This window comes from Heliconius melpomene, chromosome 10, assembly GCF_056956725.1.
Source record: "Heliconius melpomene rosina isolate 202511_hmr_F chromosome 10, ASM5695672v1, whole genome shotgun sequence".
In the NCBI taxonomy this organism is placed as follows: domain Eukaryota; kingdom Metazoa; phylum Arthropoda; class Insecta; order Lepidoptera; family Nymphalidae; genus Heliconius; species Heliconius melpomene.
In genome coordinates, this window is record NC_140398.1 from 14,277,914 (window position 1) to 14,295,438 (window position 17,525).

Consider the following 17,525-nt stretch of genomic DNA (forward strand, 5'->3'; position numbering starts at 1 on the left):
ATCGTGGATTCGATTCCCACATGATGAAATTAACTTAACTTCATTTTGAATGTCACAAATTCGAGCAAAAAGCAGAGACTATATTTTGACAATAGTGTATTACATTAGTGCTATATGGAACAATGAAAAAAAGTACATACATGCATAGTTGTATGCATTCATTCATGCTTAAATGTTTTTAAGCATCGTAACTCAATAAATTTTATTTCTATTTTAATTGTTTAAAAAAATGACTTCAAAACTCTTAGTAAAGTTACCAGAATTTTAACCGAATCTGAGACAAAAATTTAGTTTACTCATATATTTTCTTTATTCTTAGGTAAATGGTGAGCCTCAGAAAATTTATAGCATTTTTCACCACCAAAGCTAAAACGAAACCGCTTAATTTAAAAGATAAAATCTAATCACCTAAAACATTTGAATGTTGAGAAAGAAAATGGTTCGCGTTCGAAACCACAATTTGTTTTGCCGGATACCTCCAATTATTCGTACAGGTTACCTTACTAAGGTAACATATAGGTACAGATATATACTTAAAGTGTCTTAATTGAGTAAAACATTATTTAAGTATAGTATATACTTACATAATATGTTTTACTCAATTACTCTATATTATACTCCTTGAAAATTTGTTTGTGGGTTCGATTTCCACTCGCGGCCTTACTAACAGGTAACGAGATAAAGCGCGGCGTCGAGTATCGCCACTCAACACGCAATACCCCCAAAATTCGGCGAAAAGTCAAGAACGGAAGTGTCTTAATGGGAACGGCTTGTCTTAACACTACGTTCCCAGGTCCTCTCTGCCTACTCCACTATATATGAGATACAGAAAATAGGAGACATGAAAAATATAAGTTTATATCACACAGAAAAATATTTTCTTATTTTTCCTCATACTCAATGGCGTACAGCTGAAATGTGATTATATGATAACAATATATTGTATTAGTTAAGTGCAGGCTCATCCTCGGTCGAACCCATACGGTTGCAGAATCAGCCTCCGTAAGCCACGGTAATAGGTACAATAACCAATAACAGAAAAATATTTGTATTGGAAATAAATATATTACGAAAATATATTAGGTTTTATCGAATAGAACATTTTATTTTAATTCATTGCATTTTATAATATCATTCTGTTATAATAATAATAAGGAATAGACAAAAAAAACTTATTTGTCACATTTTTTTTGGAGATGGAGCATGTTTTTAATCCACGCCTTTTGAAAGAAGAAAAAAAGACTTTAATATTTATTAACTCTACCAATGGCAGTGGTTGTTAAGAATTATAAAATTAGAAAATAAAGTAAGAAGCAACGTTTCCAATCAGTAAAAGTGATGCACACGTCGAAAAATGAAATTTGATTTTGTCTGAAGTGGTTGGGAAGGCAGCAGTAATAACCAGGGTGTCTTTTTAATCATACCGAAACGGACTAATGGGGATCCACAAAACGCAGCTATGAGAAGTTATGACGTGAAAATTCGTTATTCACAATTCATATTTCATATCTGAATCAAGAAAAAATATACTATTATTCTTATTCTAATGTACTTGCCAGTAGGCACTTTAGAGCAATGCTTAAGATATTATTAATGTTTATACTAGAGGTCAGGAGGTTTCTTTTTCATGAACTTTCAGTAACAGAAACTCATATATGAATAACAATAATATGGAACAAGTGTTCTAATTGTTATACATAAATATTACAAAATAAAATGTTTGAATAGCTTCCTCGTATATGGCCTGTTCGTATATGGTAAAGCTTGTTTTGCCAGAATCTACATCGAAACTTGATACAAAAAATATTTCTTTTGGTGGTGCCTATTTTTAGCTTTGCGCTGTTATTTAATTTGAGTCTCTGTAACAAAGAAAATATTAAATAATTGATTTCCTTGATTGAAAATCGAACTCACAACCGTCGCGTTAACAGTCACATGCTCTGTCACTGTGCCTTGGCGGCCGTAACTTTTGAGCTTGTTATTTTATTACTAAATTGTTAAATATAGAGAATATTAATACCTCTTTAATATAATTTGACTTTCATCTTATTTGCTTTTCTATTTTTTTTTACTTTTACCTAAAAAACTAAATCATTAATATTTCTAGCAAAATATATGAGGTTCATTATATAAGCTTGTGGAGCTCAAGCGTTCATAAGTCAAGGTCAGACATTATGTACGTTCGGTGAACTTTAAATAAACTATTTTATTTAAATGATATATGTATACCTACATTTGCTTGTTAAGTTCTAAATTATTGTTCCAAGTAAAAAAAATATGGTATTTTTTAAATATATTAATAGGTTTTTTACTAATCATACAGCGTATTCATACTAGGGAGAGATATTGAATATTATGGAGAAACTAGTCACGTCGTTGGGAATGAATTATTATTTATATATGTATTTCCATTTCTTCGTTCTGCCACCAAGGCAAAAGTCCGACAGCAAATAAAGTGTCTTAACTCTAGGTCCTCTCTGCCTATCCTGGTATATGCGAAAATCTAAAGAATCTAATGTTATAAAACGACAAAAAAAACACTAACTTCAATTGATTTCGTATGATTTAAAGAGACATCGAACACCGAGCCACTGTATTTAATGCAGCCAAATATTCCCTCGGAATTCTTAATCATCAAAGAATATTTATTTAAAACATTCTTGCGAGAAATTACTTCGGTTTATAAGAAGTAATTTTCATAAATTGCTTTATAACACTCAAACATTTTCACAAGTCGCCGGCAAGTAATCATTTCAAAGGAAGGAAAAATTGGAGCATTTTGTTAATCTCCATAAAACAAGCTGCCAAATAATATAGCATGAATACTGTGTGTAGGAACCCAGGGAACCCAGAATCGATTTAAAAGCAATTTTGGTTAATAATTGTAACTTAGGCTGTTGATATAAATTATACAATAATCTTTATGTTTGCCATGCACTTATACCTACCGCCTATCTAGATAGATATGATAAAGAAGTAAACATTTTTCTAATACGACATATTTTACGAATATAATCAAATAAACTCACATAACAGTTAGATAATTTATTTATTAGTTTTTATATTTTTAAGCTATATAGATAATTATACTGAAATAAATAATCAATCAATTTTCCCTAAATACACTTTAAATAAAATAACATAAATATTGGTATAGCGTGCGAAGTCGCAGGAGCCTCCTAGTTAGATTTTCTATAATTTACTGTTCCATAATGAAATTTGCTTTCATATTGTACAAAGTACGTGTTTCAGATAAAAATCCATGTACGAAGTAAAAGCACAGTGAATTCTATCTTCCGGATTGGCAGAAAAAAAGAAGTATCTAGAAAATGAGAATTGTGCTGAAATTGATTTCGCCTATGGCCCAAGGCGACCAACATTACCAATATTATTTCACTAGATCCAGCTTATTTATCACTAGAGAGAGGTTCTTGTGATCTAGATGGCTTAACATTTGTTTTATTAATTTAAATTGTATTTATTAAGTAATACCTAAATATTTTTTAAAAAAATATATTTTTATATATATAACACAACGACAATAAAAGTGTGTTTTTATATAAGAGATAAATTAAAAAATTAAGAGATAATAAAAATAAAAAAAGTTCAATTGCAATAATCAAACTAACAAATATGCAGAGGGAATCCAGTGTTAAGACACTCACTCTGTTTCTCACTTTCTGCCGAATTCTGGAGGCATTGCGTTTTGAGTGGCAGAACTCAACGCCAGGCGTTTTCCTTAGTGCCAAAGCAAAGAAATGAAAATATTAATAAATAATAATTCACTCTCTCGAGTTGAGATCGAAACCGCAACCATCGATTACAATCACATCTTGCGTCACGACGGCCTCGATACAAAAATAAAAATAAAATCTATTTTTTATAAAACTAGTTTAGTTACAAATACATTAGGATCTTGCAACAGACATTTGTACGGAAAATTTAAATTATTTTTTTTTAAAAAAGTTCAGCATTATGAAAATAAAAAAATAGTTTGCATTTATTTAGAGATAATATAACAATAGAACAAAAAATATGTTTCCGCCCGGGATCGAACCGGGGACCTTCTGCGTGTTAGGCAGATGTGATAACCGCTACACCACGGAAACTATGTTCATGCTTGCGATTACTTACTAGCTATTTCAGCAAACTTACTTTCAAGAAAATCTGTAAAAAAAAAGAAAACAAAATTGAGGCCTTTGTCGTCATTCAAGTAAATAAAAAGAAAATTTTAATTATTTAAAGCATGTTATTGCTTCACGCTGTATCCTGCACACATCAGGGTAGGCAGAGTTCCCCACTTTCTGCCGAATTCTTTATTAATTTTCTCGCTCTAGTTAGAAGACAAAAACTTTGATTAATTTTGGAGCCGAGTGTCTTACCAATAGCTTCCTTATATACGAAGGTACATGTAAGTAATGTTAAAATGTCAGGTGGTAAGTATAAGAAAATATTTAATAACCATAATTTATTGTTCCTCTTTCACATATACACACTTCTAACACTTTACACAGCACACTTAACACTGTTTCTATATAATACTTTACACTTTACTTTTACGTTTTAAAACGCATAGTTCCAACAATGACACTGATTTTACACCTTACAAGAGGCAGAATAACGACGTACTGACTCAATCCATCAGAAACGTCACTTTTTCTAGCCATTACCTTCCTCTTTTATAAATAACTAGCGACCCTATTGCGGCTTCGCCCGCTTTTACTACTGGATTATTCATATAATGTATGTTTGCAAAGCACTTAAGATAGTGTGAAAATTAATTAAACCCCAATGCAACCCGCATTTTCGTAGTTTCAATAAGGATTTTCCAATTGTTTTACACAGCAAGGATTTTTTAGTAAGTACCGTAATTTTAAATCTGTGCTACTAATCTTTTCAAGTACTTATTAAAATATATTTAAATGACTATTTTTAGATAGTTAAATGACATTAAATAATACATTCAACTCGAATTATCCAATACGTGCAAACGCATCTAAATCTTCGTTGCTATAAAGGCAGGCGGGTTTTTTTTTTCGAGCTTGTGGTTAATGCTGAAGAGGGTATTCTGTCCCTGATGAAAAGCAAGCACTACGTGGCTGCCTGTGACGAAAATTAGTAATAGTTAAAATAGAATGCATCGGCCGGGAATTGAACCCGGGTTGCCCGCGTGGCAGGCGAGCATTCTACCACTGAACCACCGATGCGTGTAAGGCAGGCGGGCGCGGCGGACTCGCTTGTATAAGCATAACGTCGCGTGGCGCGTTTCGCAGCAAGGATTTTTTGATATTGTAACAACTTCTAAAGTACTTATTAAAATGAAAAACAGAAAAGACAGTTTTAATCTACATTAAATGGCCAACGTAACTAATATACTTATTTATATGCTGAGAGTAAGGGATAAGTGAAACTTGACTCGATACAGTTGATGTGTGAACGGCGTGATGTGTCAATAATTAAATGCGTTTTTCTCTAAAACTATTCGCAATTTCGAAATAGTTCAAAAAGCAAATTTTATCTTCGTTTAACGTAGAAATTTAATAAAGTATTTTAAAGGATAAGGATTAATACCATTATGGAAAAATATCCCCCACAATAAAAAATATACTGAAATTACTATTTTTATACAGAAATATGATCACTACACGTTATTCTTAAAAGATACGAATATGCCATCGCGGACTTTTTTGTAGATCTTATTAAGAGGAACAATACTCCAGTACATTTTTTTCATGTAGTATTTACCATTAAAGCAGCGCATGCGCCAAAGTGTCTCAGCGGGTAGGACTTTATACACATTTATCGTATTTATGTTAATTTACATAAGAATGTACAAATAATAAACTATATATAAACCTTCCTTGAGAAATACTCGGCCTAATGGTGAAAACCGCATCCAAATCCGTTGGGTGGTTTAGAAGAAGAAGAGTTAGAAAGTTCAGACAGACACAAAAAGCGACTTTGTTTTATAAGATATAGGATGATGTGGGTATTATTATTTTATTTTCTGTAAAATACCCTCACACTGATAATTGTCTTACAGTAATATGCATCTATGCTGTATATTCATTGTAAATCATATTACATTTTACTTACAAGGACATATTTTTTATACGTTAGCCAAAACATTTTCTCTAAGAAAGAACTTGTAAAATAAAGAACAAAATCACTATTGATTCCTGCAGTTCCTGCTTTAGGAAGTAAACGAAATCTCAGCACATTGATTTAAAGGAGTATTTTAAATGCCGGTCACTTCCTACACTCAGTTCGAGCGGGGACTGCAGGCCGAGTTCAAAAGCGAATGCTCAACTACGAGACTTCTGTAGAATAAATTCAACATCGCACGTATGGCGCTAGATGCGATCTCTGTGAGAAGTTCGGCAAATTGATCAGTTCTAAGTAATTTATAGTTGGAAAGTAAGAAATACGTTGTGTTTACAATACACTTGTAGGTATTGTTTTAAATTCCAAACAAAAAGCTTAACACGACTATTAAATTAGTACTTTTAAGGGTCATAATCAGAAAAAGTGTACATTTTGTGTCTTTTCTTGTCCCGCTACTTTGAATGCGTTTTAAAAATACAATTTTAAAGATATTTTAAATATTTTGCCATTTAAGATAAATTTACTTATTAACTTAAAGATTTTTGTAATATTTTAAATGTATTATGGCAAATAATAGTATTTTTTGTTAGTTGCAAAAAAACCTTTCAAAATGCTTCCATACAATTTTTCGTGTCCCATTCTCCACTTTACTTTTTAAAAATTGATTTGTTACGAATATTTATGGTTTTATTTGATTTCAGATATGTTTATATTACTTTACTTTATGCATAATATTAAATAGAACTACTTTTATTGATACATTATTTCATAAATAATATATATGAATTAAGTAAATTTGTCCCAAAATATTGTCTTTTTGTTACTCAGGGCTAGTAACGTACAATTAAAATATGAACGCAATTATTTTGAATGGTATTTAATATTAGTTTTTATTGTGGCACCATTATTGTAAAAGTCAATGCTATCGTAGCTACAACAAGTAGTGTTCTCGCAGCAGTTGAGGGGTTCAAATGTTTTAGAGGGAATGCGTGAAATTACATCTCAGGGTTATAAACGGCTTTTATTTTGGTAAGTATTCTATAATTTCGTTTTCTTGTTTATGTTATTTGCTTCTTTTTACAAAATCTCAAAAAAGAACTTCAGTGCTTGCACATGCAACACGTGGCTTATGAGCAAATATTTAAAAATGTTAGAATTTCTCAGACTTTATTCTCAATTTTGTTATATTTCGTTACGTAACGAAACTGAGAAAATATGAAGCCTAGTTCATAATTACGTTACCATCAGAAGATATGTATATAAAAAAAAATGCTGGCATATGAAAAATATAATTGGTGACTTTTGATAACGTAAAGTAACTAAAAATAATGATTTTTAAGTTTTTTGCCTGTTTGCTTGTTTGTCTAATGTGTTTGTGCACGTTTATCTCAGAAACGGCTTAACCGATTTAGTTAAAAACGTTTTTGTATTCTTCCTGAAATTAGTTGTGATTTTGTAATTACTATTTTTTTCTCTGGAGATAGTGAATTAATAAATATGTAGCTCAAGCGGGTGAGGCTTTTATTTAAAAACAAATACGTTATGTACTAGCGTTGTTAAAGATGTAAACAATAAACATAAAATATTATTAAATATCTATTGATACATATTTTTTAATTTTCAGTAACCGTCATGGCTCCTATGTCAAATGCTGAGAGACAATAAAGATATAGAGAACGTCTTAAACAGACCAATCCTATTAAATATGAAGATATGCGGAATAAACACTTACAAAGAATTAAACTTAATTCCAGTGATAACGACTCAAATTTTGATATATTTTAAAGTGGATTTAATTTTATCATTAACTTTGTGATCTCTAGAAATATAAGTTTATTACGTTACGAACTAGCATTATTATATTGTTAATATTGTCACTTTGTTATGTTTTCTTACATTTATAATCTGTTAATTCAACGATTGAATCTTTAAAATTTTAATTTGTGTCTCATTAAATAAAAACAACAATAGTTTTATTCATATAATATCCTTATTTTGTTGTGTATAATGCCTTATGTCATCAGTTTCGTAACAAACATTATCAGTGTTGTTACTTATCAGTTACGTTACGAATTCGAAAATGTCCACTTTTCTGATTATGACCCTTAAATGTTTATTTTCATTTATGGTTCTCGACTGACAGGAATTTTACTCCTTTCAATATAGAATTGAATTAAATCTTTATTATATCCTTTCAAATGGAACAAAAATGGAAAATAGCTACACATATATATTATTATACGATAGATATATAAAGCTTTTCTAGAAATAGATATATATAGCTTTTCTAGCTTATACTATAGTCACTACATAGCTAGTGGCTCATACGATACAGTTAGGCGCTCCTCGCTACTGCCCACAATCTTACAGTGACCGCAAATTTTGCTAGCAAAGATTACTTGCCTGGAGCAGCGCAATAGTAAACCACTAAGTTAATTTATGAATGCGAAATGTTATCGGGATGAAAAATAGCTTATACTCGTATACAACTTTAGAGTGCAGGAATATGTTTTTTGTTAAAGTAGAATGGCATATCGATCTATTAATGGAGAAATAAAGCAAGTACTTAATGTTATCGTTCATATTTTATATAGATTATTTTTAAAACGGAAGAAATTTTAAATATGAAATATATCTTTATGATTTTTTGTACCTAGTATTAATTTTCGAAAAGATTTAAAATAGTTTATTTATGCTTTTATTTTATTTGTATTTTTTTTCATATATTAATTAACTGTAGAGTTATGCTCATCAAGGACCTGTAATATGTATCGATTCTTATATTGTCTAATGGATATTCGAAATTAATTTGTCTTCTATACATTTATATACAACATGTAGGTACCTACACAATTTACAATTTAGTAATTATTAAAAGGTTATGGTTATGTAAAAGTAAGATGATTATTTTATAGCAACACCCAGGGCTGCATCATTCTAAACAGTTGTCAATTTTAATATTAATAATATTTAAAATCATTATTTTGCGGACTTTTTTTTTAATTACCTATTAAGATCATCTAATTTAGATAAATTAGATTATTTATTAAATAAAAAATCTTTTATTTTTTTTAAATAAATTGATGAGATGTCAAAAATATCATTGGATATTGTTATTATATAATACTGTTTGATATTATTATTTGACATAACAAATAATAAAACTATTATACTAAGAATACCATAAATATTCGAATTTTACGCGGCATTTGATGCTTTCACCTCATAGGTTCCTGAAAAAAAAAATTATAATAAAAAAATCCAAATTTTAATAAAAAAAATTAAACAAATATCCATTAATTAATAGCAGATAACCCTAGGTAACGCGTAAACACAAGTCGTTAACGAACCGAATCCGCCCCTGCACAAATTTGCAATTTCGATTGGCGCTGTTTGCGTGTACCTGCTGCATTGTACTCCCCTCGTATGAGCCGGTTAAAAATGTAAAGTAGTAACACATAGCTGTACTTAGCATATTCATAATCAAAATATATATTTGTATAGGTAAATCGATTTTTCATTAGCTCTTTCTCGACGTATTACGAAAAACCTGGTGGCTATGAATGAAATGGATCGCATTTCGTCCAATTTTTTAACATTTCATGTTCAGTCGTGGAATTCAACGCCGCGCGTTTTACCGTAACTGAGACATTGATATAAATAAAAATCAAATGTAATAATTTAATATTATACTTCTAAGTAAAGTTTAGTAAGAAGACTATAATTGAAATTCATAGTGCTACATTGTACTGCCCTTTTATAAGCTTTTTAAAAGTGCAAGATAGTAGTAATGCATGTAACACATAACTGCTTTAACATATTAATAATTAGAATATACATTTCTATAGGCATATCGTATTTAAAAGAGAGATTGGCTACTGATTTTTGATTTTAAATTTAAAGAAATTTAAACTAAAATATATACATAGTATACATAAAATTACTTATATATAACTAATAAAATTACTTATATATCATAGAGCTATATTTTCAAAGTAATTTTAATATACAATATATGGACAAAATCTGGTTGAAATAGTATGTAGAATGGAATTATTCAAACCCTACTCCATGAATATTTATAATATAGATGTTTCTACAGTCAGCATTGACAAAGCGTGGCGTTGGGTTAGATTGGTAAAGTGCCTATGCAGTATCTCTAAATGGATGAGGAAACTGGCACTTCATGATTAAAGCTTTATGCTTTATCCCTGATAAATCTAAAAAATAACTAGGTAAGTGGTGAGAATTTTCTATTAAGACACTCCGTTCTCTGCTTTCCATCCAAATTTGCGACACTATGAGCACTAAATATAATAAATAAGAGTAGTTTTAATAAAACTTTCTGTAATTTACTTAATATAATTTGATATATTTGCATACAAAAACCTCTCAAAAGCACCGGTCGTATTCGATAGGCTTCCATACAAATTTCAGGATTGTAGGTCAACAGGAAGTAAGTACAACTATTAAAAGTTGACAAATTTAAGTTTGCAAGCTTATGTAATATCAAAAAATATTTTGTATTAAATGAGCTACAATTATAAATTTGTAATAGTTTTAATGTAAATTATCAGTTTTCGAGATTTTTCCTTAATTTATACTACAAGTTCTCATTAGCCAATTTTCATAATTGTTGGTCTATGAAAAATATAGAAATCCCTATAGGTTAAGAATGCAACGATGCATAAAAGCTCGTAGTTTTTGATTGCGTTGACTTAGAATATTGATTTTTTGTGATCTAACGTACTCTACATCTGAAGATTAGATTTTTTTAGCCTTATACTTAATTAATTTCAGCTTTATTCCTCCACCCGATCTCAAGAGAGGTGGTATTGACAGACAGAAAATAAAAAGGTCCTATAAGGGTTCTGTTTTCACGTTTTCAAATACGGAACCCTAAAAACAGTAATAAGTTATTTAAAAATCAAAATAACAATAAAATTTAAAATATATGCCCATATTGGAAGTGATAAAATTTATATCTTTCAACTTGTCCATTATTGGACATTATTAAACCATATAAGTTGAGGTTTAAGGTACATTTGTCCAAAATAAAGTGTTATTTTATGTGAATTTTGTTCAAAAATAACTCGTCGATTCCAGATACTTTTATAAAATCGTAAAACCATCTTTATGCGATTCTTCTAACATCTTCAGTCCCATAGGATCTTTGTCACAATGTTTTTTATGGCTTGAATGTAAATTTAAGAAAACATTTTCCTTTTTAATATATAGATACTTTGTGGTATCGTGTGGTTCTAAAGATATAATATTATGCTATGTATGAGGTACTTATTGGTTACGACTTTAATGAAAGTTATTTGTTGAAAGGTTTGATAAAATTAGCATTTTCTTATAATAATAGACATTATTTTGTATATGAATCTCAGTCGGAATATTTAGGACTTAAGTACTCCTACTCTCTTAGTATGAATGATACATACTAATATAGAAAATATATAAAAAAATTAAAGTAGTGGGATGTGAACCCACGCCTAACTAAGTACTAAGCCATACGGTCTCATCACGACGAAATTCTTATACGCTTGTTACAACTTATTTATGTTAGTAGCATCTCTATAGGGAGATGTTTATAAATTATCTCTACCTAAAGATGATAGCTTAGAATCATCATTTTAGATAATGCTATTTCTAAAGCTCAAACCCTGCTGCGTTTTTTTAAATACATTTCCTAAAAAGTAAATAATAATATACGGCACATATTAATATGCTTAGTTATGAAATGGTAAACCCATTCATTGTCTAACAAAATGTTTTAGAACAAAACCCAGAATAATTTCGTGTTGTGGAGTTTCAAATAATTAGCATTTTATAATTCAATCCCTAGATCGTTGTTTTGTGAAATGTTAACGGAATGCTTATAATAATTATATATGTCTTTCTAAAATCATAAAAATAATAAAATAAATATAAATATATTATTAAAATTTTATTTAGGCCACTCGTAGCACAGAGTATATGTATGTGTGAGAAACAGTAACTGTAAACGCTACAGTTTGTGGGTTCGATCCCTACTTGAGAAAATAAACAAATTTATTAGTGCGACTTCCGCCCATTGCAATATTAAAACAAAAACAAATCTTAAATTTTTACATAACACAATTGAAGCATTAAACTTAAAAACTCAATAATGGTATTAAAAACAAAAAAAAATTGGCCACAAAAAGTTTAAAAGCTCACGAAAAAGAAAGGGGTGACTTTTGAATACCGTACTTAATCATAACACCGTAAATTTTCAAGCGATACGGCTCCACGAGGAGTTCTTAAAAAGCAATTGATTCGATGAAAGAAATGAAATGAAATGCTTTCATAAAATTGGCGGAGTAGCTTTGCAAAATGTTAACCACTCGGGCGTTTTGCAAGTTTAACAATATTTCAGTTTCGCCGTCATGTGAACACATAGTTTCATTTTATTGCCGGTACTCGATGGTCGATCGTTTTATTCCCATAACGCTTTCCGTATATTCGAGCAGTTTAAAATAAAGGAATTTTTAAAAATCCATAAAAAATACACGTCGCCTCATTCCGGATGTGGATTCAAACAGATTAATATATATGGTTCTGTTAAAAGTGTTAAATAAATGCATTCGTCATGCTTCGTATGTTTTGGGTATTAATGTCTTGTTTTTAACATCATTTATTATATATATTTTAATAGGTTATGTTTTAACATATTATTTTAAAAAGTTCAAAAAAAAATCAATTGGTTCATCAAACATTTTATTATCTAAGGTTGAAATCGTTTCACTTAGACCTATTCAATACGAGTATATTTACAATATTACTCAGCTTTGCCTCCCTGGACTACAGTAATATAAAATGCTAATATTACAAATATGAACGTTATTCTTAAATCTCTATATCCATTAGTAAAAATCCCATTAAAATATATTGCGCCTGTGAAAAACAACTTTAATTAAGTACGACATATTAGAATTTCTCTAAAATCAGATATCACTAAAAACAAATAGAGCAATAAAATTGATAATGCCATTGACCACGGCCGACGACATGGTCGCGTTGGCGCTGGTGGGGCCCGAGGTAGCGATACAGTTAATTAAAATCCAATATTGTCTAACCAAAATTGATTAGCAACCAAGCTCGCTAGAGTTTAATCTGCCTTCACATTGAACAGGAAACAAAGCTTAGGGTACTTGTTAAACGAAGTGTTATTTGTAACAATATATAACTAGCAACCCAAACGTGGTATCTCCTGTTTAAACTTATATTATAGCTAAATTACACAAAATAATTACATAAATTGTTATCTATATCTTATACTGATAAATAAGCTATATAACTGTAAAGTTTCATCTAAATCTGTTTAGTATTTTTGCGTGAAAATGCAACAAATATTCATCTTCACGAACTTTTACACTTATAATATAAGTAGATAAGTTGTCCCTTTAATACGATAGCTGTGTGTTGAAAGGATTGCATTTGGACTATAACAGAGCTACAATTAACCTTAGGACCGTATTGTCTATGAAATGATATGTTTTGCCCAACTAAAAGCTTTTTAGTGTAAGTAGGTAATTGTGAATTATGCTTTTAAAGCTATTTTATTTAATTTTGAAATTAAACAACTGTTATACGCAAGTTTGTTGGTAAAAATAAATAAATATTATATAAATTTTATTAATTTTTTTTTTCTTTTAAGTTTCTATGATATTTGTATTTAATTTAGATGAACACAAAGATTGGACTTTGACTTACTGTGTTAGTATATGTGAAATCTTGCAAGCTCATTTGATTTTATTATTGACCCAGTATCCGAATAAGTTGGAATTTTGGATTACGACTTCAGTTTCATTCATATCGAAATCAATATTGCTGAAGTAACAAAATGGCAGATAACTAACCAAGAGCATAAAATAGATAAAAGGGCTTGATTTCCAAAATTCAATGAGTACATTATGAAAAAAGGTTGTTTTTCGAAAAGTGTTTTTTATTATTTAAAAAGGCGCAAACTAAGGATACAAATTATTATTTAAGGTCGCTAAAGTAGATCAAAATTACAACTGATACGAGTTTACAGTATGATATGACAGCGCAAAGCAATATCTGAAAGTTAGTGTTATTCCAAGTAATATTTTATCATGACAGTGACTGTAATGCAGTGGATGATTTGTAACAGCTGTTCGTAGTGTTATTTACGTCGTGTTTGGATATTAGAAACTATCGACGCCATTGCTAACGAAATCGAGTCGCTCGTGGAATAAAATTATTTATTTATGAATCTCGATGATTTCATTTCATTTATATTTGACTACGTTTTTCCTATTTTTGTTATTTTTTTTATGTAGTCATTTTGTTTGTTATATTTGGAAAACAATGTATGTGACATATGTTTATTTCTTTTGAGTATTTTGAGCACACATTATGTGTGCTCAAAATACTCAAAAATGTGGACACAATTATTAATAATAAGTTCATCCTTATCCAATTCAAATATTTTTGCTTTTTAGCGTCATCTGTATCCCCCATATATGAGGGTAGGTAGAGGAAACAAAGGAACGTGGACGACGAATTCTGGAGGCATTGCGTATTGACTAGAGTGAAGAAATGGAAATATACATTTAAATAAATATTTAATTTTCTCGAGTGGAAATCGAACCCACAATCTGTCGCGGATAGCTACATTTTGAGCCCATGCGCCATTACTGGCTTCAAATTTTTACAAAATTAAACTATACAAAACTATTTAAATCCAATCAAAAGCGTTAATCACTACATTAAAAGCAATGTGTGTAAAATTGTTTAAGCGCAAACACAATTCGGCCATTTCGGGCTTTATTTAAATATTCAAAAAGCGATTGACATTACAAAATCCGGTTGGAAATAATAACAAAATTCAATTTTCCATTCGTATTAATCTTTCGCTAACAGAAGGCTGGAAATTGGTTCTTTGATTCGTCGGCCATTGAATTCGGTAGCGTGCCGGACGCGAATTAATACGCGGGACAATGGTGACCGTGACACGCCGTGTTTGTTGAGACAATAACAAATTATTCATACTTGGTGATGGAATGTAAACAGAATATGATTGGCTATTAGCATGCAGGTTCGCACCCGGGGGATGAGCCAGCCACCCCCAGGGATCACCCCCCACACTATTAACAAGTCGCTACTAACCTCTAACTTTGTTTCTAACGTATTTCGAACTTAATTTAATTAATTACGGTCCCCTCTTTCGAGTCCATTTCGCTAAATATTATTTCAAGGAGGGACTGCGAGATCAAAAGACATATGAGTATTACTCACGCCACGAAATATTTATTAAGGACGGCGAAATTGATTTATATGGAACTTGGCTATTAAATATACATAAGCCGGTCGTTTTTGAATGACTTCAAATGCAATTATCCGTTACAAATGTCTACATAAACTTGGAACGGCTTATTTAATTTATATCTCGTATTTTATCATTTAATTTATATTGAAAATGAGATATTTAATAAATAGAGGTCATCTTGTGTTAACGGCGCAGTGGTCTGGCTGTAAGCGCAACGGTTGTGGGTTCGATTTCCACCCGGGGCAATAAGTTTTTTCCATGAGTTCCATGAAAAATGCCCTCTGCTATATGCGGGATAAAAAATGAGATTGTGGAGTGTGACATTACACGCAATGATACACGAGTGTATCGAGAGTATCACTTGGTATATTGTTTCCATTTAAATAATTTTATATATTTTACTTGTTCTAGTCAAGGCATAGAGTTCCATCACTAAATGTGTAAACATATCTTAACTGTTTGTTGTTTAAATATAATAAAAAAAATAATGTACTCGTATGTATGTATAAAATACTTAACACGTTGTGTGTGGGATACATGAAGCTGATTTATTTATGTTACATTACCTAAACTTTTACTACTTTAAATTTACTTAAAATATATATTAAAAGGCGTATTCAATAAAATAAATATAATAATACAATAAAATATAAAATCAGATAAAACTAAATTAATTCAATATAAAGCTCCGTCAGAATGAATGGTAATTCATAATTTGGATTGGTAATTCATATTACGAGTCTCAATTAATATAAAGTAATTGGTAGTTGAATAAGATTTGTCAAGTTTGGGATTAACAATTATTCTAGACTATAAATTATTTAAGGTTACATTTCAATTCGTTGAATATTAATTTGGCTAAATATCTTTAACTTTCTTAATTAATAGAGATATTTAAATACATATACAGGGTGGAATTGTCAGCACCACTTTAAATGAAACCACAGTTTTACTCTATAAAAGCCTAATATAATTCAGAAAAAAAATAATTCCCAAAAAAGAAAAAGTTATTTTTTCAAACAAAATAAATAATAAAATTATCGTTTTAAAATAAAACGCCATTTGTAATGTATAACATAGGCACGCACACACTTACATGTCAAAGCGGCAACGTCGTAGACTTATGTGTGCGTCACACGAAATACAGGTATGGATAAAAATTGTGAAATGAAAAAAAATCCTGCGTCCAAACTGTTGAGGTACCTTGATTATTTTTTTTAGCTCTGGGATTGAAATATTTTAGCCTATATGCAGTTTCAGTTAAAGAAGCGCTGCCTCTTCCACCCAGTATAATTTGCCAGACTTCTGATAGAATAAGCAGATAGGATCTATGGGAAAATATCCACCACCAAGCATTCCACACTTATCCCAGCAAGCATGTTGGGTGGCGATACTTAAATTATGAGATAAAAAAAATAAAAAATCAGATTCACGCTGTTTCCCGCACCCAGCAGCGTAGGCAAGGGTAATCTTGTGGTAAGACACTTTGACACTAGAGCGTAGAAATTTTATAAGTACCAACAGTTGTAAATATAATCGTAAATTCTAAACAAACCCTAGTTTTTACTTCAGCCATAATTCGTTTATTACCCGTCTGGTAGCTAACGAAGCAATGCTGCATACATTTGCAATTTTGATTGGCGTTGAAGCCGTCAACATTGGATGCAACCATTAGGATGTGTTCAATTAACGTTTAATTAGATCATGCCTTTTGTCTGTTGGTGTACTTTATGTATACAAATTGCACTCTAGTCTAGTGTGTTTCTCTATTTTACTGATTTACGTACTATACTGAGGCCAGTCGTGGCATACAGGAACTAGTGTGCGACTGGTTGTGGGTTCGATTCCCATTCGTGAAAATGAAGTATTTGTTTAAATTTATATTTTCAATTCCTCTCAATACGCAAAAGTTCCGGAATTTAACGAAACGAGTGGAACGGAGTGTATTACCACTAGGTTCCCTCTGCCTACCCTGCTATGTGCAAGATACAGAGCTGAAAATGACGTATTCTACTGTTGTATATTATAAACCATTAGAAATCTTTCAGCGAATAACATAGTGAATAAAGAGTAAGTATTTTAGGTACACTACTTGTCCCAT

The 17,525-nt window shown here is 30.4% G+C and overlaps 1 non-coding gene across 1 annotated transcript; it reads right to left on the reverse strand.

Moving 5' to 3' along the window:
• Positions 1-4,036: 4,036 nt before the first annotated feature.
• On the reverse strand, positions 4,037-4,109 carry TRNAV-AAC (transfer RNA valine (anticodon AAC)). Its single transcript has one exon. It is a non-coding gene; the product is annotated as a tRNA-Val (tRNA).
• Positions 4,110-17,525: the final 13,416 nt, after the last annotated feature.